Source organism: Carya illinoinensis, chromosome 11 (assembly GCF_018687715.1).
Source record: "Carya illinoinensis cultivar Pawnee chromosome 11, C.illinoinensisPawnee_v1, whole genome shotgun sequence".
NCBI lineage: Eukaryota > Viridiplantae > Streptophyta > Magnoliopsida > Fagales > Juglandaceae > Carya > Carya illinoinensis.
In genome coordinates, this window is record NC_056762.1 from 25,586,485 (window position 1) to 25,609,692 (window position 23,208).

Here is a 23,208-nt window from a genome sequence, read left to right on the forward strand (position 1 = left end):
AGTCCACTTACGCCAATAAAACAGGCTTTTCTCAATTAAATAAAAATGCACGTGCATGCACCATGTAAATGCCATATCAATGCACAAAAATAACCAACCAACATAAATCAATAAAACAAGCAACTCCGTCCTCCATCCATCCGACCCCCGAACTCCTCGGACTCAGACTGGAATCAACCAACCAGCAGATAAATTATTGAATGAGCAAAATATATTTAAATCTGAAAGTAGGGTTTGGAAATTACTTACAGCGCTATATGGTATTTTTAGAAAGCTTGCGGCGTTGCAAACGGTGGAGAAAAAACAACGTAACAGTGAAAATTCACTGTGGCCGTGGGTTGTAAAAATACCCACTTTTGAACGGGAACAAACCAGGGCTTGGGATTGATAGGGAATGGTCTAAGGATGATTATGAAGCTATTGAAAGTGGTGGTTGGCCGTGGGTGGCGGCAGAAATGGTGGTTGATGGCCGGATTTTCCAAAATGGAAAGCTAGCTCGTGGGAGCTGTTCCAGTGGCTATTAGGGGCCGGAAATGGGTGGGTTAAGATGGCAAGGGACCGATGATGAAGTGGTGGCTGGAGGTGGAGCGACGGCGGCGGATCGGGGTAAAATCCGTGGGGCTTCAAGGGCGCTTTCCGGCCAAACGGCCGGCTGGATGGGGCTGGGATTTGGTGGGGAGGTGCGCTGGAGGGAATGGCTTCGACCGGTGGGGGCGGTGTGCTGCACGGCGGGTCGAGGGGCTGAGCTGGGTTACGGCGTGGGAGAGGTGAGAGAGAGAGAGAGACGGAACGCACGGGAGAGGAAAGAAAGGAAGAAGAAGAAAAAGAAAAGAAAGAAAAAAGAAAAAGAAAAAGAAAGAAGAAAAAGAAAAGAGAAAAAGGGAAAAAGGGAAAAGGGAAAAAGAGATGTAGGAAAGAAATGAGGTCCAATCCTCACTCCGGGAAAACAAAACAAATCCGCCGAAACGAGATTAAAAATCGTAAAACGACTAAAATAAATAAAACACAACATCAAATAAATTAAAAACCAATTTTAAAACGTAATAAATTAAAATAAATAAACTAATATATTAATTAAAATAAAAACAACCCTTCAGTGAAAATACACTCAAAAGCGGGTTATCACAAAATCTGACCTGGGAAACAAGGTGGAAACTCATCACCCAATTATCCTTGAATTTTCTTAAAACCATATGTTAATAAGAACATTCAAGGACCATCTAAAATATTCAGACCGAAGAAGAACATTCCATGTTTAACTCATCAAGGACCATACAACTTTTTATCTCTAATATACTGCAATGTCTAGAGATATCTAAAAATTAAAGAAAAAAATATAGGCATAAAACCATCCAACTAAAAAACATTAAAAACTGAGACAAAGACCTTCCCAACCTTCCCAAGTGGTAATTATTTATGTGATGCCCCCAAATCCCCATGCACGAACACGGGAAAATCGAGACGTCCGGATGATGACATCACGGGTCACCACCCTATCGACGTGTGCCAAGTGTGTGGATAAGCAACGAAAGTGCATGAGAAACATGCAGCGAAAAGCAAAGTCAATAACTAAGTATCAGAATTTTTCTTAGTTTAATACAAAGCTGTTCAAAACATATATAATAAAATATTACAAAACACAAATATTATTTCAAAGCCAATACAAAACATGAACTCCACTCAGAACTCCGGCGGAGCCGCATCCTCGGGCTCAGCCTCCTCCTCCTCCTCAAACTCTGCACCAAAATCTACAGAACCAAAAATGGTACCGCAGGTAAGTAAAATCCAAACACCACTAGATAAAAACATATAAGACTCAAACAATATGCATGATAGAAAAACCAATGCACATGTCCCGTAAAACCATATTTTTTCCACGCACGCCAAAAAAACCCATTTGACCCACAAAAACATATCCTTAAAACCAAGCCTCGCCATTATTCCAAATAATGGCCCAAATCACCATTTTTCCAGAAAATGGATCAAAAGCCTCAGTTCATCCTCGCCATTATCCCAGATAAAGGCCAAAACCACCATTTTCCCAGAAAATGGATCAGAAGTCTCGAAACCAAACCTCACCATTTTCCCAGAAAATGGCCCTCATCCGAAAACCATAAAAACAATCCGATTATGCATGCACCATGATCTCTCCTAGGGATCATCCGCACACCCTGACTCTATGCCACACCGCAGGTAACGACTACGCATGTGACACCTAAACGAGTGATGCCCAGACTCGCACCCTGCGCGTACCTGGCCAGGCCATCCTCTAGTCCCCGCCACTCTAGGGACCACGGAGTCGACACGATAGCGTTACCGTATCGTGCGATCCGGTCGTCACCCTGCGACAACCCAGGGGATGTCACTCAGTATTATCCACTCTCGAGTGACCAGAGGAGCTCCACCGAGATAATAACCCATCCCGGCTTGGGCTCGTGAGACTCACACACCCGAAAACCATTTACGCCAACAAAACATGATTTTCTCAAATAACTAAAATGCACATATATGCAATATGTAACGCACGCCTCATGGCTCAAATAATCAATCAATCATAAACAACCAAAACCAAGCACTCCGTCCTCAAACCATCCGACCCCCGAACTCATTGGACTCAGTCCTGAATCGGCCAACCAACAGATAAATATTTATTGAATGAGAAAAATATATTTAAATCTAAAAGTAGGGTTTGAAAAATACTTACAGCGCTATATGGTATTTTTAGAAAGCTCGCGGCATTGCAAACGGCGGAAGAAAAGCAACGTAACAGTGAAATTTCACTGTGGCCGTGGGTTGTAAAATACCCACTTTTGAAAGGGGACAAAGCAAAGCTCGGGATTGATAGGGAATGGTCTAAGGATGTTTATGAAGCTAGTGGAAGTGGAGTTTGGCCGAGGGTGGCGGCGAAAACGGCGGAGGAAGGCCAAAATACCCAAATGAGAAAGCTAGCTCATGGGACCTGCTCCAGTGACGGAATGAGGCCGGAAATGGGTGGGTTAGGACGGTAAGGAGTCGGTGATGAAGTGGTGAAGAGGTGGTAGCCGGAGGTGGAGCGACAGAGGCAGATCGGGGCTAAAACCGTGTGGCTTGATGGTGGTTTTTCGGCTAAACGGCGGCACGGTTGGGGATGAAAGTTGGTGGGGTGGTTCACCAGAGGGAGGGAAAAAAAACGGTGGTGGTTGTGTGGCTCACGGCACCGGTGAGCGGCGGCCCTGGGTGGCTGGACTAAACGGCTTGAGGGAGAGGAGAGAGAGTGTGTCGCGCGGGAGAGAGAACCGGGGAGGAGAGAAAAGAAAGAAAAAAAAAAGAAAGAAAAAGAAGAAAAAAGAGAAAGAAGAAAAAAAAAAGAAAAGAGAAAAAGAAAAGATGATGGAAAAGAAATGAGGTCCAGTCCTCACTCCAGAAACTAAAACAGATCTGCCGAAAAATATTTTTAAAAACCGTAAAACGACTAAATAAATTAAACACCGCATCAAATAAATTAAAAACTAATTTAAAACACAATAATTTAAAATAAATAAATAAATATATTAATTAAATTAAAAACAACCCTTCAGTGAAAATACACGTAAAAGCGGGTCATCACAATTTAATAGTCAAGCTATATGTAATCTGTGTCCAACTAATTGCAGCACGAAATTGCATTTCATTTGATCACCAAAGCCTTTTGAATCCAGTGCTCAGTTTGCATGGTCTCTGAGAACTTCAAGATCCATTTCAGTTGGGTCAGTCACCTGGATCTCATAATGGATGCCATCCAGCTCCCTGCTAATCACCATAAAAGGCTGAAGCTAATCGCCATTGCCTATGTAGGTTTAATAGTTTTAATAGTTTGGAAACGTGTCAGTTCTAATAGTTTGGAAACGTGTCAATTTTAATAGTTTGGAAACGTGTCAATTTTAATAGTTTGGAAAGTATTCTCCACAAGCTTATTTATCCATAAGAAGTATTTATGTTATAAAATACAAAATTTTAATTAAAACGAGATGATGCATAAAATGAGGTAGAGCTCCAAGTAATTCATAAAACTTTGAAAAAGTTTGGTGACCTAAGTAAAGTGAAACTATACCAGATGTATATATATTTATAAACTCTAATTGAATGACTGTAATTGAACCTCAATTATCTTCAAATCTAGATAAAGCAAGAAGCGGCACTAGGACTACAACTACAGCTAAGGAAAGAGGCTCAACCTTTATTGGACATACAACCTTTCTGAATTCAGATTCTCATTGGCACCCACTGCCATATAACCTTTATTAGACATAAATCATACCTAAAACCTTTAAATTATGAACAATGATACCTATAAACCTTTTAAATTATTGATTACAAATAAGTAATGCACAAATAAATGATGATAGTACTGGGACAAGCTCATCACAGGAGAGGCACGAAACATCTCCCTCCACTGATTTTGCTACTTGGGGTCCAATGGTAGGTGTAAAAAAAAAACAAAACCTAAAACAATCAAGAAAACGACAAAGTAGCAAGCCCAAATCCCATGACTTCTTGTCCTAAGCCAACACTAGTCAAATATGGAAAAGTTATACGATGAAGGTAAACAATGAAAGAACAAAAGATAGACAAAAGTGCATGGTTCCGAAGCTAGCTTATGTTTTCTGTTCTGTTTTTTCTTTCTTTTCTAATTTTAACACGAGATCTGAGAACATTTTTACCTCTGGGTTAGACCTTTCTAGCTAATGTTTTGCCTCCCCACTCCCCTTCCAAGCTTGAATGGTATTTATCAGATTCGAGATATGAAGAGGTCTGAAAGAGGATGAGATCTGCGATTTCCCCTTCCAAGCTTGAATGGGTTATCTTCCCACTGCATTTTGGTTTTCATCTTCTTTTTTTAATATAAAATTGCTGACGTGGCATTTTGCCATGTCAAAGGAGTTCACAGACAGGCACAATTATGTGCCCATCTCTAGTAGTATTTTTAATTATATTCATGTTTGATATAATATATGCCTACTTAATTAAATTATTTATGCCATGCCATGTCATTATAAATATTTTTTACATGAAAATTTGTTATATTCCATGAATGTCATATCATAAGCATATAAATATGTCACGAAAATATTTCTAAGTCATGAATGAGTTGTTTTATTTTATCACGGCCCCAAATGCTAATATGAGGGATTATCTTAGTGGAACTCCCATGTCCACTGTATAGTGGTTGAGATGGAGTGGAATCCCTTAGGATTGACAAAGTACTATCAATAAAGCTTCACATGCGTCTAATTAAATTGGATTCCAGAGCGTAGTCAGACACCCAACACAGGTGGTGAAACAAATATGCTACAGGACAAGATGTCAAGACGTACTCATAGCTGGTACAAGGACCTATGATGCAATGCAGTACTGGTAGAAGCACACAATCTATGGGGAGCCATGGAGCGTCCATTATCTAGTAACCAAACATGTATAAAAATGAATGTTTTATGTTCTTGCAAGTAAGCATGCCATGTTCTTGTTAAGTTATGATGTCTCTATGTTATGTTTCCATAAGCAAGTCCAAGTTCATCATGCATACATATCATGTTTATTGCCATGCATGCTTACCTATACTACTAGTAGTTTAGGAGCATACTTGTTGAGATTTGCAAAAATCTCACTGTGGTAGTTCTAACTACCATTCCCTTCAGAATGGTAGCAGTTATAATAGGGACTGATGGAACCAAACTAGATAAGGCTAAGAGTGGTGTGGCTAAAGCTAATTGACACGAAGTTCACTATAGGCGATCACTTTAAGTTGATAGATTGCTATGTGGAGATTATTATACGTCTGGCAAGTGGTATCAACGGAATTTTGGAGGGGAATCCTGAGCCCTAATGGATGCCAATATTTTCTCACCCTAGAGAATTGTTTTGTATTAGCTAATCATCGTATGGAAGTCAATTCAACATTATTGGATGAAATCGTAGAAATTTTGGGAAGTACATGATGAGGGTTAGGACCTTGTAACATGTACTAAATGCTTCTTTGTTGAGGTTTTAAAAGAGTTCATGGTTTGGAACCCTACTTTGTTATATGAATGGTTTAACTTAGTATATTATATGAACAATGTGACTTTTGATTATGTGGATATGAATAGAATGAACAATGTGACTTTTGATTATGTGGATATGAATAGAATGCAAGTATGTTTTGGGATTAGCATTCTATTACAATGTATGTTAATAAAAAGGAAAAATTATCTGTTGTTTTTATTGCATATTGTCAAAAGCATGCTAAGTCCATTGCATTCTTACCTGTCATGAACGGGAGAGTATGTGACCTTATGTTGCATGTTTTGATGCTTCAAACTCTAGTTTTTGGATCACATAGATATTTTGAGAAACTTATACATGAAACATAGCACACATGATGTTTAACAGTTAAAAATGTTTACACTATTGCTTAAACTATAATAGGTTCGGTTGAAAGGTCTGAAGACACTCATGATTAGCTTAAATTTCATAAGGATTGAGGTAAGTGACTATGATCATGTTTTTATACACATCACTTAATGGTAAATTATAAAAGTCTCCTTTCCAAATGTATATATGTAGTAAATGTTTTCAAAGGTATATATTGAGCTCTTTATTGATAGCCTTTTTTCACAAAACTTATTTATGATAAAAGATTTCTTATTATTTTAGAAGTGCATGACTAATGTGCAATTGAATTATATATAGGATGACTATTTAAAGAATGAAAGGTAAGGAAAAGTTCAAGAAAAGAAATGAAAATAAAATGAATGATTGTATGTGTTTGATGAAGTTAACAAACTAACCATATGAGGATAAGGACGATACCATGAGGTTTTGATAGATGACAACATTGGAATACATAATTGGTGATGTACCTAGTGATAACTCATTCCTGAGGTTTAGTTATATCCCAGTAACTATGGCTAGAACTATTGATCGCAAGGGTCGCTAACCCTAATGCAAGGGGATTAACAGTGTGTGAACATGCACAAAAGATGAGGTTAAGGTTAAATGAAAGTTATAGGTTACGATTGAGGAAAGAACTATTTTACTTTCTATATATTCTGAAGTAAATATTTTATAAATGCTTAAAGGTAATGTTTCTTAATAATGTTATGGTTTAAATGAGAGCCCTATGTTTATATTTTGTTGATTGCATGATGTGGTTCTTAATGAGTATTCAGCTCATTTTAGTTGTTTTAAATGTTTTTCCACTCCAAGTGAGGAGAATTTTAAGGATACTGCAAGCAAGGATGTTGTCCAAGAGGGTGACATTGACAATGAGGCTAGAGGCTTTGAGAGAGGACTTTAGTTTTATCTTTACATTTAAATGACTTATGTTTCCACAATACGTAGCAAGTTAAACTATTATTTGTTGAATAAGTGCTATTGAACAAATGTATATTTTGAGATATTTCTTTTAATAAAGTATCTAGTGAAAATTTTATTCATAGGGTCTTTTATACCTAGTGTAAACAATGCATGTTTTAAGGTTAGTAGTATCTGGTTCATCTAGTTTTACAAGCTTTAGAATAGTTGGTATTAGAGCCCAACTTAAAAATATTCTGCAGACTTTTTTAAAACAAGAAAGGAAAGGTATTTTGAGGGTTTAGAGCCTAAAGCGATGCCACCAAGGAGATCCTGTGCTGCCGTAAGTATGTTTGAAAGTTCGCTTATTTTAAGTTCATTGTTTGACTAAATTGAGCAATTTAATTTAATACATATATGATAGATGGCTAGCACCACTAGGCATAGTATGTGTAATCCCAAGAGTTCTAATAGGCAGGGTAGATGAGAGGAGATCCCCAAAAGCCCTGAGATTTAGTTGCCGCAGTAACAAGGTTCTTCCAGAATATGGTGGACATGCAAATGATGGTGCCCAAAACTCCACAAGTAGGATGCACACTGAATTTGTTCACTTGACAGTGACTTTCAATGTTCGATGGCCAGTTAGGAGCTGTGGATGTAGAAAACTAGATAGAGATCTTGGAGAAGGGTTTTTAGCACATTGTTCTGCACCAATGAGTAAAGGGTTGAGTTTGCCACCTACACACTAGTAGATATGGCAGACAAGTGGTGGAGGGCTACTAGAGGACTCCTCCAACAAGAGCATGGGGAAAGAGATCCCATTTCTAGGGAATCTTTTAAGTAGGCTTTCCTTGAGCATTTCTTTCCATGAACTCTTCACGAGGCCAGAGTGTGACAATTTGCTAACTTAGTGGAAGGAACCTTGACTGTAGATGAGTATACAAACCGTTTCTTAGACCTATTTGGCTTTGCTGAATATTTGATTTTGGACAAGGAAAAAAAGGATGAAAAGTTGAGCATGGGCTGAACCCGAGAATCCCTAATCGATTAATACCCCTCCGGATTTGAGAGCTCTATGAGCTAATCATAAGGGCCACAATGGTGGAGGAGGACATTAACGCAAGTATCGAAGCTAGCAATAAGAGGAAGCACACTTGCCATTGCAGATGAAACAAACACCCTTGCAAAACAAGAGACCTTTAAGGAGCAACATGCAAAGCAACACTCAATATGTTAGGCCCTTGCAAATTGAAGCTACCTGGTAACCATGCTCGGTTTTGCAAGGGAAAGATTCACCTCTTTCTCTGCTCGGTTTGGTCATTGGGGATAGCACAACCCTACCATTGGGGTTAAACGTGGTCTCTTCTTTGTGAGATGCTTTATTTTGATGTGATGATAACGCTTAGGTTATGTTATGCCAAAGTACTCTGGGTTTTATGGGTCTTAAAACCATCGCTCTATTATGTTTGAAAATATGTTTTGTTCTACATGATAACCCTAGAAAATACTTTGCTCTGCATATTGTACTCTATAAATGCTTATGTTTGCCCACTAGTATATGTCATTTGCTTGCTGAGTTGTTGATAACTCACCTCTTATCTCCTCCATAACATTTTTCAGATATTTTTTATGGTTCAGCTGGAGAACACGAGTAGGAAATTTTGGAAAAGTTCGATGATCATATATGAATAGGTGCTAAGAGTATAAGTATTTTTGGATGATCATGTTTTGTAAGTTTACCTTTGGCGGTTATTTTGGTACGTCGAGTTATGGGTTGTTTGAGTCTTTGTGGAGTTGTTACTCTATTTTATTGAGGGTTTTGGTTAGTATTTCTATGGAGGAACATCAACATTTGGGTTGAGCAAATGAATTAATATTTTATGGAATTTTTTATTCGAATTTTTATAGTTGTGTTATTGGAGTTGATATTCAGTAATAAGAGCTAACTCTCCAAACCTCCGGTACTGAGGCACTACATCTAATGTGTTCTATGTTATCATGCTATGAATTGAACATGTCATGCTTATTTATTTCATGCATGGAATTTCATGTGTCATATGTTAAGTATAAGAATGTATGTCTTGAGTCTCATGTCACATGCATTTGGGAGAAGTGTTTTCAAGGAAAAGAGTCAAAATTTTTTATCACAAACCCAAATGTTAGGATGGAGGATTGTCCTAGTGGAACTCCCTATCCACTCTAGAGTGTTTAAAGTCCAGTGGAGACCCTTGGGTCAACAAAGTACAGTCAACAGGCTTTGAATGGTTCCTATGGGTTAGTGGTTGATGAAGTAAATAGTAGAAACACACGGAGCTTAGGGGAGTTATGATATATTCACATGTGTTATAAGAACAAGGCAATACGCCTACATGATATGAAAATGATCACATGATGTGAATCATGCGATATGTTATGAAAAGAATCACATGATGTGAATCATGCAATATGATATGATATGAAAATAATCACATGATAGGAATCATGTAATATGATATGATATGATATGTTCTGGATCATGTGATTAACAAATATATGAATGATGACAAAAGTATGTTTTTCTGAAAAGTCAAAGAATTCTGTTACATGTCTTTTGAAAAAGATCAAGTGCATAAGTCAAGTCTTGAGTCACATCATGTGTCAAGTACATGTGCACGCATGCATTCCATGATTTGCCACTTGTATTCTTACGTTAATCACTGTATTTTGTGTACTTACTTGTTGAGATTTCTCGAAGTCTTATTGTGGCAGTTTCTACTGGAATGGTAGAAGTTGTGGCAGGACCAGGAGTAGCAAGTTAGGATGATGATCAAGGCTAAGGAAATGCTCAATTTAGAGAATGAACGCATTCAATCATGACCTACTTGGAGATAACTGAGATTAGAAGGATGCCTTAATGATTTTTTTTGTTATGGCCGTTTTAGACAAAACTTGTTATGCTGTAACGAGGAGTTTGATACTACATTTCTGAGAAGTATGATTTAAAAGCTGTGAAGGAAGTTGGGATATTAGTTTTATTCTGGTACAAAATTTTATGAGATGAACTATACTACTAGAATTTATTGCATACTGATAAGAAACATTTTAGAAGCATGCATCCTACCTATCATGTACGAAGGGTATGTAGCCTTTCATTGCATGTCCCAACTCTTCAGTCATAGTCCAATCCCAAGCAGGGGCTGGGGGCATCATAGGCTTGCTCATTCAAATCTTGTCCCTAATGTGTGGAGGATACTGATGGCTTGCTGCATGGCTTGGCAACAGGTTTTGGAGCCCATTGGTGAAGACTACCTAGATCTCACGACGAGGGAGTTCCTTTTACCTATGGTATTAAATGCATAGATGGGAATTTGTATAGTTTCCAATCTTGGACCAGCAATCGAGTGGTGCATTTGGAGCTTCATTATTCTCATGCCAAAGAGTGGCAAAGGAAGTTCTTTTTCATTTCTAGTAGCGGTTAGGATTTCCTTCAAGTGAGGCCTCCCATCATGAGATTCCCTCCATGTAGTGTAGGGTCCTATTCTAAATGACCGCGACTTTGCTATTATCCTTTTGGATTGGAAAGCATCCGTTTACATATGGTTTATGCTTGGGTAGAGAAGAATGACAACACCACCTAGTCTGATACCCTTCTCACCTGTGTGAATATTGGCACGTTCTTGGTTGTACCCAATCATTTACAATCATGTTGATTTTGGGAAGGACAACTACTCAATGTGCTCATACATGGAAAAGGCACACCGTGCTATCTTGGCAGCCTAGGCTGAATGGGACGAAATGGCAAGGAACATGTCCAAGTTGGAGTCATATTCACACACCTTGGAAGATCACATTCTTTCCTTCAACAAAAGGTGGGCAACTTCTAATACGACTCAGAGAAGTTTAAGGAGGAAGTGAGGTGGTATGCCACAACGCAACGTGAAGATCTTGGAGGAGTTAGAGTAGGCCCAAAAGCAAGGTTCAGTTTATGCTACTCGCTTGACCCAGTTTAAGGCGGCAAGGGATGCGGCTTATTTAAAAGTACTTGAGATGGTCGCACCTTTCATATACCTAATGTGGGTATTTTTTTTAAGTTTCCCAACCTTTGCTAGATATTCCCCCGTTATTTGGCTGACCACGACTTGTGAGTTTGCCTTCATGTTCACCTCTTTTGCCCCCTAGGGGCCCTGTTAAGGCGAGCCCTGCCAACACTGCTTCATACGTCTTCATACACTGCTTCATGCAAGATGAACCATTGACATAAACTTGCCATGGGTTTCCAGTAAAGGGTTCCTATCTTTTTATAGGGAATTTGGAGAATTATGCTATAAAGTTGGCTAATACTTACCCTTTTATTGCAGTCCAAGGAATGTAATCAATATCAACCCGCTTAGCTTGATCAACCACTTTACTAGGCACCCTGAGGTGTTCGGTTGCTATAGTATCTTTTGTAGGGATGCCATGGTCACCACTCGTATGAATGCGCCTGGAAGTATGGTCATAGGCGACGAGCTGCTACTACTAGTGCGAACGCCAGCATTTCCATTCTAAGGTATTGGGCCTTAGCTACCCTCAAGACTTGACTTATGTAGTAAATTGGCTTTTGTACCTTCCTTCCTCACATATCAGAGTTGTAGACACAACTTTCGATGTCATCGACAAATAAAGGAGCAAGGTTTCTCCTTACTTGGCTTGACTTAAGAGTGGGGGATGCGATACATATTCCTTGAGTTGTGTGGATGCCTTTTCATATTTGGCATCCCAATCATGTACCTTACGTAAGACTTGGAAGAACACTAAGCACTTTTCCATTGACCTTGATTTGAATTAGTTGACTGTCACCACTCTCCTAGCGAGCCATTGTACTTCATTTAGGTTCCTCGGTGGCTCCATTCCAATGATCGCCTAGAATTTTTCGAGATTAGCCTCAATCCCTCTTTTTAACTGCATGAAACCTAGAAACTTGCCCGACTATACCCCGAATGAGCACTTCGTTGGATTGAGCTTCATTTTGTACCATTGCAGCACACTAAAAGCTTCCCTTAAATCTTATAAATGTTGCTCTAGCTTTTTACTCTTGACAAGCAAGTTATCAATGTACACTTCCATATTCGGCCTAGTTTTCTCTTTAAACATTCGGTTCACTAACCTCTAGTATGTTGCCCTGGAGTTCTTTAAGCCGATAGGCATTACTTTGTAGTAGTATAACCCTCGATTGATTATAAACGTCATCTTGTCTTATTTATTTGGGCTCATTCGGATCTAGTTGTATCCAGAGTAGGCATCCATGAAATTTAGCATCTGGTGTCCTACAGTAGAGTCCACAATGAGATCGATTCGAGACAATGGGAAGTTGTTATTAGGGCAGGCCTTATTAACATTAGTAAAGTCGATGCACATTCACCACTTTCCATTGGATTTCTTCATGAGAACCATGTTTGAGAGCTATTCAAGGTAGTGGGTCTCTCTAATAAACCCTAATGCCAAGAGGCGATCAACTTCCTCAACTATAGCCATGTATTTCTCAGTATTGAAGCTTTTTTTTCTATGCTCAACCACTCGTATCTCTGAGTTAACACTCAATGGATGTTCTATAACTTCAGCCTCAATCCCTAGCATGTCCTCGTGGCTCCAAGTAAAGACAGCCCTAAGCTCGATGAGTAGCTATTTGAGTTGCTGCCTTTTTTGCCTACCATTTTGGTTATGATTTCTCACTGTGGCCTCTGGGTGAGCTGGATTGAGGGTAATTAGCTCGAGAGATTCATCGACTTTGCCTTGTTTCAAAGCCCCACCATCCTTGGTCTCTACCTCATGTACAAAGATTTCAGGAGGAGGGGGTGGGCTTTGGCCTAAAGAGGGAAGCTCGACCATTCTGCTTTGAGGAGGATGGGGTGGGCTTTGGTCTCTTGAAAACCTTCTCAAGGGGGTGGGTGCTAGACACAGTCTGCTTTGATTGATCTCAATCTTCATCAAAGCATCCCAAAAAAAAGATGTCGGCAAAACTTCCAATATCAATCAGTAGCCTTCGTGTGATGTAATTAGATAGCAACATAGTTGCCACCAATACATCGTCATGTGGATAGATCACTCCCTTGCAATTGTCATCGTTGAAGGATATAATGGTCGTTGGCCGTGACTTTGATTGCTTTGTCGACCTTCCAACGCTAAAAATTTCTTCATATTTGGCCTTGTGGGCATAGGCTTTTCACCTAGAGGAGGTTGGGCCGCCTCTAGCAAATTCTCTGGCAATGGTGTGTATTTCCCCGAGAGGAGAATTATTTCGGTCTTGACTTAGGTGAGGGGCTCAGTCATGTTTTTCTCTTAGGGTTCTTCTCCTTCGCTCTCGGTCCTGCCTCTTTTTGCTTGGTCACCTTGGGTAAGGGTGTAAAAAAAAAAACTCGAAACGGTTGAATCGGACCAAACTGGTAGATTTGGTTCAAGTTTTAAGTAGTTCGGTGCAGTACAGGTTTTTAAGAATTGAAACATGTCCTAAACCAATGCGGTACCGATTTTCAAATTTTAAAAACTAATTTAAATTGAATCGGACTGGTATATATATTTTTAATTTTTTATAATTATATTTATGTTAAACTAATAATTAATATAACAAGAAATTCTAATCTTATTATTAAAATCTATTAATATTATAATATAAAATTAATAACATGTGATATAACATAAAATTAATCTTATATTTTTTAATATAAAATTTGATATAACATATAATTTTATTCTTAAACATATACATTAATATTAAGTTATTAATATAAACTTACTTTTGATATATATATATATATTCTTTTTGTAAATAAGCTTTTACACATTTGATCATATATCTTTATATATATAAAGTGGCTATCTAACGGAATTTTGTTAGTTTAACGGTTTTTATTGTTTTATTGTTAAAATTAATGTCGTTAGTTGCATGAATCATAATAAAGTTAATTGCTTTCCTGCATGATTTCGGTAATCATAGACCCACCCCTCTCTCTCTCTTCTTAAAAGTTCTCATTTTTTTAATCTCTCTCTCAATCACTTATGAATAAATTCATAGTTATCAAAGTTTATGTAGTATGCATCGATCCTGAAACCCATGCATTGATGATCATTTATTTAGAAGGTTATATTCTATTATATATATATATATCTATATAAATTATACATATATATATATTCTATATTCTATTATATATATATATATATAATATTTTATATAAATTATAATTTATATAAAAATTTATATATGTGATTTAAAATTTCTATTCATTCCTTAAATAAATAAAGAGAAATGTAAAGTAATTAAGTTTAAACCTATTTACCAACTACATTTACGAATACAATTTTTTCAATAAAATATTATTTATTTATCAATTTAAATTCATTATGAAACATTAAAATCAAATAATAATATCTTATAAAATCCTTAGTATTTTATTTCTTTATAAAAAAATATATCACTTTTTAAAAATAATCGCTTTATTAAACTAAGAAAACGTGCTCTGCACGTTGTTTTACTGTTGACGGTTTGTCTCCTGCACTGCACAATTTTGGTTCAATTTTTTTTTTCACGTATTTGTTGTTTCCAGCCGTACCCAGGAGTGCATGCAGTAGTAAATAATAATATTTTAATTCTAAATGCTTTAAAACCGATTTAAGTCTATTTTACTATTTGATGTTAGAAATTATATTTTTTTTTCTAGAAGCATTACATTATTAATCAAATTTTTTCCTTAATAAAAATAATATTAATTCTTAAAAATAATATTTCTATACACTGGGCGAACGTCCCTTGGACGTTGCCCAACTACTAGTACTCAAATAAAAGGTCTAAAACTTATATAGGCTATAGTTAAATTCAATACTATACTATTATGCATTAGTTATTATAAAATAATGTACTTATATTAATATAAATAGAATAATAGTTTAATATATGTTAATATTATATTATTACTAACATAGATAATCCGTAAAATTGAAAAATGGATTGGATCGAAATCAGAATAATCAAAAGTTTCAGTTTCGGTACTATCTTGCACTTCCTCGATTTTTCACTTCAAGGTGTGGCAGTCCTCTATCCGATGCCCCCAACATTATGGTAGGTGCAAAAGTGCTGAGTGTAACAGTCCGCTATAAATTCAATTGTAGAATTTCTATTGATTTTAGGAATCTCGTGAAGACTCTATAAGTTTTCATGAATCCATTAATCATATAGGTTTTAGTCTAACTACATAGTTAGTGTTATTACTCATTATGGTATCAGAAGTGTGTTTTGATTATTGGAGATAGTTAGAAGTGTCTAAATGTATTATGGTTTGTGCCATTAGACTCGGTGGATTATTTAAGGTCTTATGGCGCAATAACTCTTTTTCATATTTTCGGACGAAACGTCTATTCAAAACTGTAGATATTATTGGATAAAAATATCTTAAACTAATTTTGTGGATATTATTAAATAAAAATATTTTAAGCTAATTTCATGTATATTATTGGATAAAAATATTTTGAGTTAATTTTTGTAGATATTATTGGGTAAGAGAGTCCTACACTTAACTCTCACTCCGAGTAGGAGAGACCTACACTTAACTCTCACTCCAAGTAAGAGAGACCTACACTCAACTCTCACTCCATTCTCATCTCTTCCATATCTCATCTATAAGTATCTCCAGTCACCCCCCACGAAATTATCTTCATTTACACTTTCCATTAAAAGAATAACAAACACTCTCTCTCGGACAGCTTTTAGGAGTTCTTTTGCACACCCATTTCGAAGCTTTTGTAAGTGTTTTATCATAAAGTCTCCTTCATATAAGTTTTTCCTTTTTGAGTCTAGTTTACGTGGATATCTTATTTGTCCCATTTGAAGATCATTTGGTCAGTCAAATATTATGTAAACTATAGAAAGGTCATTCTAGGAAATAAACTGGAGAATATGTTATAGTTTGAAGTTTTTGACCAAGCTAATGGATAGATATTGGTCCGAAAGTTTTATGGAGTGTTGTTAACATATGTATATGATTATTGGTTGAGGATTTTTGCTTGATTAAAGGTTTTGATGAAAGATTTTCTTAGATTTAGAAACTTAGAAACTGGAAGAGGAAAAACAGTTTCTGTTTTGAGAAAGTTTAACTCTTTCATGGTCTAAACCTATTCCAATGACTTTGATAATTTTATTGGAGGATCCTAAGCATCTTATATACATTTTATATTATTATTTTGAAGATATTTGATGTTAGTTTCAAAGATATGAACTTTTATGCAAATAGATATTCAGATAAGCCAAAGTGTGGATGTTCTTGGCTCAATTTATGTTTTGGTTAATGTTTAACCATGTGATCTTGAATTAGAAGCTTATATATGTTTTAAGACATCTTTTTAAATCATATGATGGTTTGGTTTGAAGATCACATCTTTATAAGTCATAGATCAAAAGTTTAATCAAGACAAGTTAGAAACAAAAATCAATGGAAATAGCATATGGGAATTTTGGCCCTATGAAGTTTTAATTGTTGTGATTAGTTTTAAATTTTTCTAAATTTATATTTGAGTTGAGGATAAAATTTACATGAGGCATGTAAATTTTGGTGACTTTTGGAGTTAGTATGCAAAATCCTTAAGTTATGGGTAAAATGGTCATTTTCCTGCATGTAGAGAGTAAAATGGAAATTTTACTCTTTAAGTTAGTATTTTCCATATTTCAAATTATTAGTGATTTAGTGCTAACTTTTAGAATCATTAATTACAATTCCTCGTGATCGTGCTTGAGGTTTTGTAAGAAACGCGGAGATCGAGGTAAGTTAGCTTTTAACTTACTAGCAGTCTATTATGTATGTGTGCTAAGTAAATGAACAACAGTGCATGTATGTGTATTATCGTATATGTCATGCCATGCCAAGTTATCACGTAATTGTCTGTTATACAGAATGTATTCTGTCATCAGCTTTTATCTGTTACATAATATATTCTGTCATGTATTGCTGTACATTACAAGTACGTCATGCTAAGTATGCCATCTATTACATTGATGTCAAGTCATGTAATATTCACTGTTGCAAGTATGTCATGTTAAATATGTTGTCTATTATACGTTATGTCATGTTACGAAATATTTCTATCTCAAGTTGGTCATGTATTTCAAGTTATGTTCAATTCACGTTATGTTATGTCAGGACTTCAATCCTTTTGTATTCCAGTCACGTTTCATCTTGATTACTTATGTATGGGGTCACAGCAATTGTGACGCATACACTACGTGAGACACAACAATTGTGACACGTAGAATACATAGAGCCACAACAACTATGGAGTATATATTTAAGCAGTTAAAGAATAAGTTTCCGTAGAATACATGGGACCACAACAACTGTGGAGTATGTATTTAACTGCATTGTGACGTGTAGAATATATGGGGCCACAACAACTGTGGAGTATATATTTACACATAGAATACATGGGGCCACAACAACTGTGGAGTATGTATTTACACGTAGAATACATGGGGCCACAACAACTGTGAAGTATGTATTTTTCATGTTAAGTCAAGTTTCAAAACGAGTTCATGTTAAGTCAAGTTTCAGATCAAGTTCATGTCAAGACAAGTTCAGTTCACGTTTCAATTTAAGTTATGTCAATTATGCTATATTGTACGCCAAGTTATGCTTTATTTACTTATGAATTTGATTATGCATTTATGCTTTTACTGTCATCCATGCATCATTAGCCTGTGTGGAAGTTTTTTTGTTAACTTGCTGAGATTTGTAATCAAATCTCACTGTGGTAGTAGCAACTACCATTCCTCCCAAATGGTAGATCTTGTTACAAGACCTAAAAGAGAATCAGGAGCTGACCAACTAGACACAGTTGACTGAGTGACGATGCGACACCAATGTTAATATAGTAGTTAACGTAAATTACTACTTGTACTATGGAGTTACATCTCCAGTACTTTTTGGATCATAAGCATTTTGGACTAGTATTGTGATCTTAGTTGTTCAATGGGTCTTTATATATATGAAGTATGTTTTAAGTATTTGGGATATTTTCAGCTTGGTGCATAGTATTACTAAAGAAAAAAATTATCCGTTGCGAATATTGCATAATGTTAGATACATGTTAGGAACATTGCATCTTATATGTCATGAACGGGGGCAAATAACCTTGTGTTGCATGTCTCGAAGCTTCAAATGTTCGTCCGATCCCAATCGAAATTTGGGGGCGTCACACTGGGTCCTTTGAGCATGGCCATTGTTGGCTTTGAATTGGCTTCTTGGTCTTGTCTTGTATATTCATGTTGGAGTATTGGACCTTAGGATTCACCGTTTGTGCTGGAACACTCGTTTTTCGCCTTCTCTCGAGGGGGTTTCTTTCTGCGCTCAGGTCCCTCTCTTGGTCTCTTCTTTGGGCACCTTTGTTTGCTTGGTCCTCTAATTGCTCTATTTTCAACTTTCTCAATGCGGTTAGGGCTTATGTGTGATGTCCCGCTTTTACGTGTATTTTTATTGAATAATTTTTAATTTCATTAAAATATTAATTATTTTATTTTAAATTTATCGAATTTTAGTTGGATTTATTTAGTTGCGAAATTTATTTTGAGGTGCTTTCTTAATATTAATTATTATTTTGTGTTTAAATTGCTGTTTAATTTAATTTAGTTTATTTTTGGATTTTAAATTTTGTTGTTAGTTTTTACTAATTTTTATTTTATTTTAGCTAGATATTGTATTTAGATTATTTTATTCAATTCATTGCTTTTTAAATTATTTTTCGTTGGCTCAGTTTTTTGACCCAAGATGTGAGGATTAGACCTCATTTCTTTTTCTCATTTTTTTTCTTTTTCTCATTTTTTTCTTTTTCTCTTTTTCTTTTTCCTCTTTCCTTTCTTTTTTCTTCTTCTTTCTTCCCTTTCCTTTCCTTTTCCTCCTGGTTTCTTCTCTCCCCACGCAACACACACACACACACACACACACTCTCTCTCTCTCTCTCTCTCTCTCTCTCTCTCTCTCTCTCTCTCTCTCTCTCTCTCTCTCTCTCTCTCTCTCTCTCTCTCTCTCTCTCTCCCTCTTCTGTCGTATTTTCGTCCCACCTAGGCTGCCCCCGTGCACTGCACCGCCCCCACCACCTTTTTCCGCACCTGTCGACACACCTCCCCACCAAATCTCAGCCCCATCCAAGCCACCATGGGCTCCTCCAAGTCGCACGGTTTTTCCTCCATTCTACCGCCGCCGTTCCACCTCCGGCCACCATCTTTTCACCACTTCATCAACAACCACTTGCCAACCTAATTCAATCATTTCCAGCTCTGATCCATCGCCTGAGCAACCACCATGAGCTCAACTCCATTTTGGCCATTTTTCACTTCCACCGCTGTTTTCACTACCACCCATGGCCAACCACCACTTCCACTAGTTTCATAAACACCTTCAAGTCATTTCCTATCAATCCCAAGTCTTGGTTTGTCCACATTCAAAAGTGGGTATTTTATAACCCACGGCCATAGTGTATTTTACACTGTTATGTTGCTTTTTCACAACCTTTTGCAGCCCCTTGATCATTCAAAAAATATTATATAGCACTATAAGTATTTTTCAAACTTCATTTAAGATTTAAATACATTATTTCTTTTACAATAAATTGTGATTGATTAGTTATATCGGACTGAGTCCGAGGAGTCGGGGTCAAAAGGATTTGAGGACGGAGTAATTTATGTTTGGATGAGTTGGATTGTTGGTTATCTTTGGGTCATGTCATTTGCATTGCATGGTGCATGCATATACATGTGTTGGAAATTGAAAACTGGGTTTTCACGCATAAATAGATTTTTGAATGCGTGTGTATCACGACCCCAAGTCGAGATGTGGTATTATTTCGGTGAAGCTCCTCTAGTCACTCGGGAATGGAAAATACTGAGTGACATTCCTTGGGTTGTCGCTGGGCGACAACGAGATCGGATGATACGGTAGCGCTATCGTGCCGACTCCGTGGTTCATTGGCTGGCGGGGACTAAAGGATGCCTGGTCATGGTACGTGCTGGGCGCGGAGCTACGTATTGCTCGTGTAGATGTCACATGCGTAGTTGTTATCTGTAGTATGACATAGGAGGCAAAGTGTGCGGATGATCCTTAGGAGAGATCATGGTGCATACAATAAATTGAAAATTGGTTTTGATATTGGTTATGGGTCATTTTCTGGGAAAATAGAGGGATTTTATAAGTGGATTTTCGTGAGCCATTTTCTGGAAAAATGGTGGATTTTTTGTTTTGGGCCATTATTTGGGATAATGCAAGGATTTGTTTTAAAGAATTTATTGTGGGCCAGAAATGAGATTTTTGGCATGCGTGGAAAAATGTGGATTTTCAGAACATACACATAGGGCATCCTGTTCATGCATATTGTTGAGTTTTAATGTATTTTTATCTTACGAGTGTTTGAATTATTACTTCTCTATGGTACCGTCTTTGGTAATATAGACTTTGATGCAGATGAGGAGGAGGAGGCAGAGCCTGAAGAGGTAGCTCCGTCGGAGGTTTGAGTTGGAGTTGCTTGTAGTGTTGGAAATTATTTTCCGTGCCTTTATATTATGTATTTTGGATTTGAGACAATGTTGAAACTTGTAGTATTTTATTATGCTTGTTTTAAGCGAGTTTGTATTTAAACAAAATTATGGTACTTAGTTGAAAGACTTTTATTACTGCTGCGTTATTTTTATGTACACGTGTTGTATGTACACATACTCGACACTTGGCTATGAGATGCGTGACCCGTGTTGTAATTATCCCAATGCCTCGATTTCAACATGTCCGTACGTGGGAGTTGGGGCGTCACATATAGGGTATCCTCAATATCGATAAAGTTGTTTGCTCTATCCATGAATTCGTGCAGAGTAGTTGGGGTCTTCCTTGCCAACTCCGCCATGAAGGAGTTTCTGGACCAGATTCCTCCCAGTAAGGCTGCTAATGTAATCTGTTGCGCCTAAACTTTGACTCCAATTAATGAACCAAAAATTTAGTACAGTTTTTCCTGCAAGTATACAGGTGTTGTAGTATCTTACATGATCGAATCTACAGGGATTGACTATTGTGATAAAGAAAATAAATTCAAACAATGAAATGAAATTACTAAAAGAAACGTACAATCAAATATAAAGATGAAGATTTATAAAATAAATGAATCAAACTAAAATGATAAAATGAATTGATATAGAGAAAGACTAAGGTTTCGAGGATCCGTCTAATAATTCATGATATTGTTTCCGATCGATTTACTTCAATTAAACTAGAATAATGATTCTGTTTAATTGGAAGATTTAGCATTTAAGATCAAGAGAAATAGTCGCTTATGATTGAGCGTGAACGATTGATGATTAAAACATTCACAAATCTATTTGAATATCACAGAGTTTCTTCAAGCATTCACTGTATTCGGAAATCACAGTGAATTAAGATAAATATATAGATAATCAAAATATCCAATAATAAAATCCTTCAATCGATCAAGCTCGTAGAATAAATTTTACGTGGATCCGAAAATAATATTCAAATCATTAAACTTCACCTCTAACCTTAGTATGAAAATTTAGCCAAACATATTCATTACAAGTACTATAAAAATCACATAAATATTCTTCATTAGAAAACTAAAATAAAACATAAGAAATACTAAGCAACAATTTAGAAATAACAAAATTTGGAATCCAGTTAATGTCGAGAGAATAAAATATATGTCGTCATTGAACTGTAGAAAATAGAAATGAAACCAGTAGATTGGACGAAAACTCCCCTTCAACTCCCTCTCTCCACCGACTTCTCTTCAATGAAAACTCAAGAAAAAAATAAAACAAAAAGAAATCTCAACTCCCTCTTTCCAACTCTGCTTTTTTTCTTTTTTTTTTTTCTTTTTTTTCACGTCTCAACTCTAACATCCCTCTCTACTCCAACCGACTTTCTCCAAGAAAAATAAACTCAAGCACCCACCGACACCTCTCTCAATTCCAAGCACAACACAATTCTAGCACAACACAACTCATTTCTTTCACTCACACGTCCCCACCTACTGACCAACCGACCTTCACACTTCACTCTCTCTTTTAATCACTTACTCCCTATTCCCTACACGTCTCCCTCTCTACTCGCCCTCTCTATGTCTCTTCTCACCCTCTCTATCAAAATAGCCAATTAAATTACTCCAGCTGATTCCTTTCAACCGACTCACTCCTTTCACTCGCACGTCCCCACCTACTGACCAACTGACCTTCCCCCTTCAAAAACAGCAACGACCCTCCTGCAAACTCCCTGCACCCATCGACTCTTTCACTCAACCAATCTCTCTTGCCTGCACCTCCCTTTTCTTCCCCTCCTATCCTTGTCTTCCCTCTAGCAGCCAAGTCTCACTCTAGCCAGGAGGGGCGAAGCCCCATTTTTGAATAGAGTAAGAATATCAATATTTATAGCCACCTCAAGCCAGACGTGAAGTCGGTTCACTCATTTCACACTGAATTCATTCTTTAATTCCAGCCGACACCAAATTTATTTTATTCTGCTTGACTATCAAATACCACGTTTTCAGCACCGGAGGTTGATTGAATCAAGTCCACTTTAGCTGCACCAACCGACATCAAATATTTGATTCTCACGTGAAAGTTAAGCCAAACAACAAGAAGCTGCCGCCCAATTACATTCACACTCCCATCAAAAATTCATTTTTCTCTTTTCACTTTTGCCGTAATTCAGCCCCCTTGTATGACTTTAATGTTGCACCACCAAAAATTCTCAAGCCTCTGTGATTTTCGTTTAACTATAAAGATCACATGCATCTTGAATAATCAAAGGAAGAAAATAACCACCAATTCTTCATTTTGTATACTTTTTAGTTGTCCAAGTACATCGCTTCTTTCTTTTCATTCCTCTCAATTAATATGCACTTTTGATCAAAAGTTCCAACCGGATC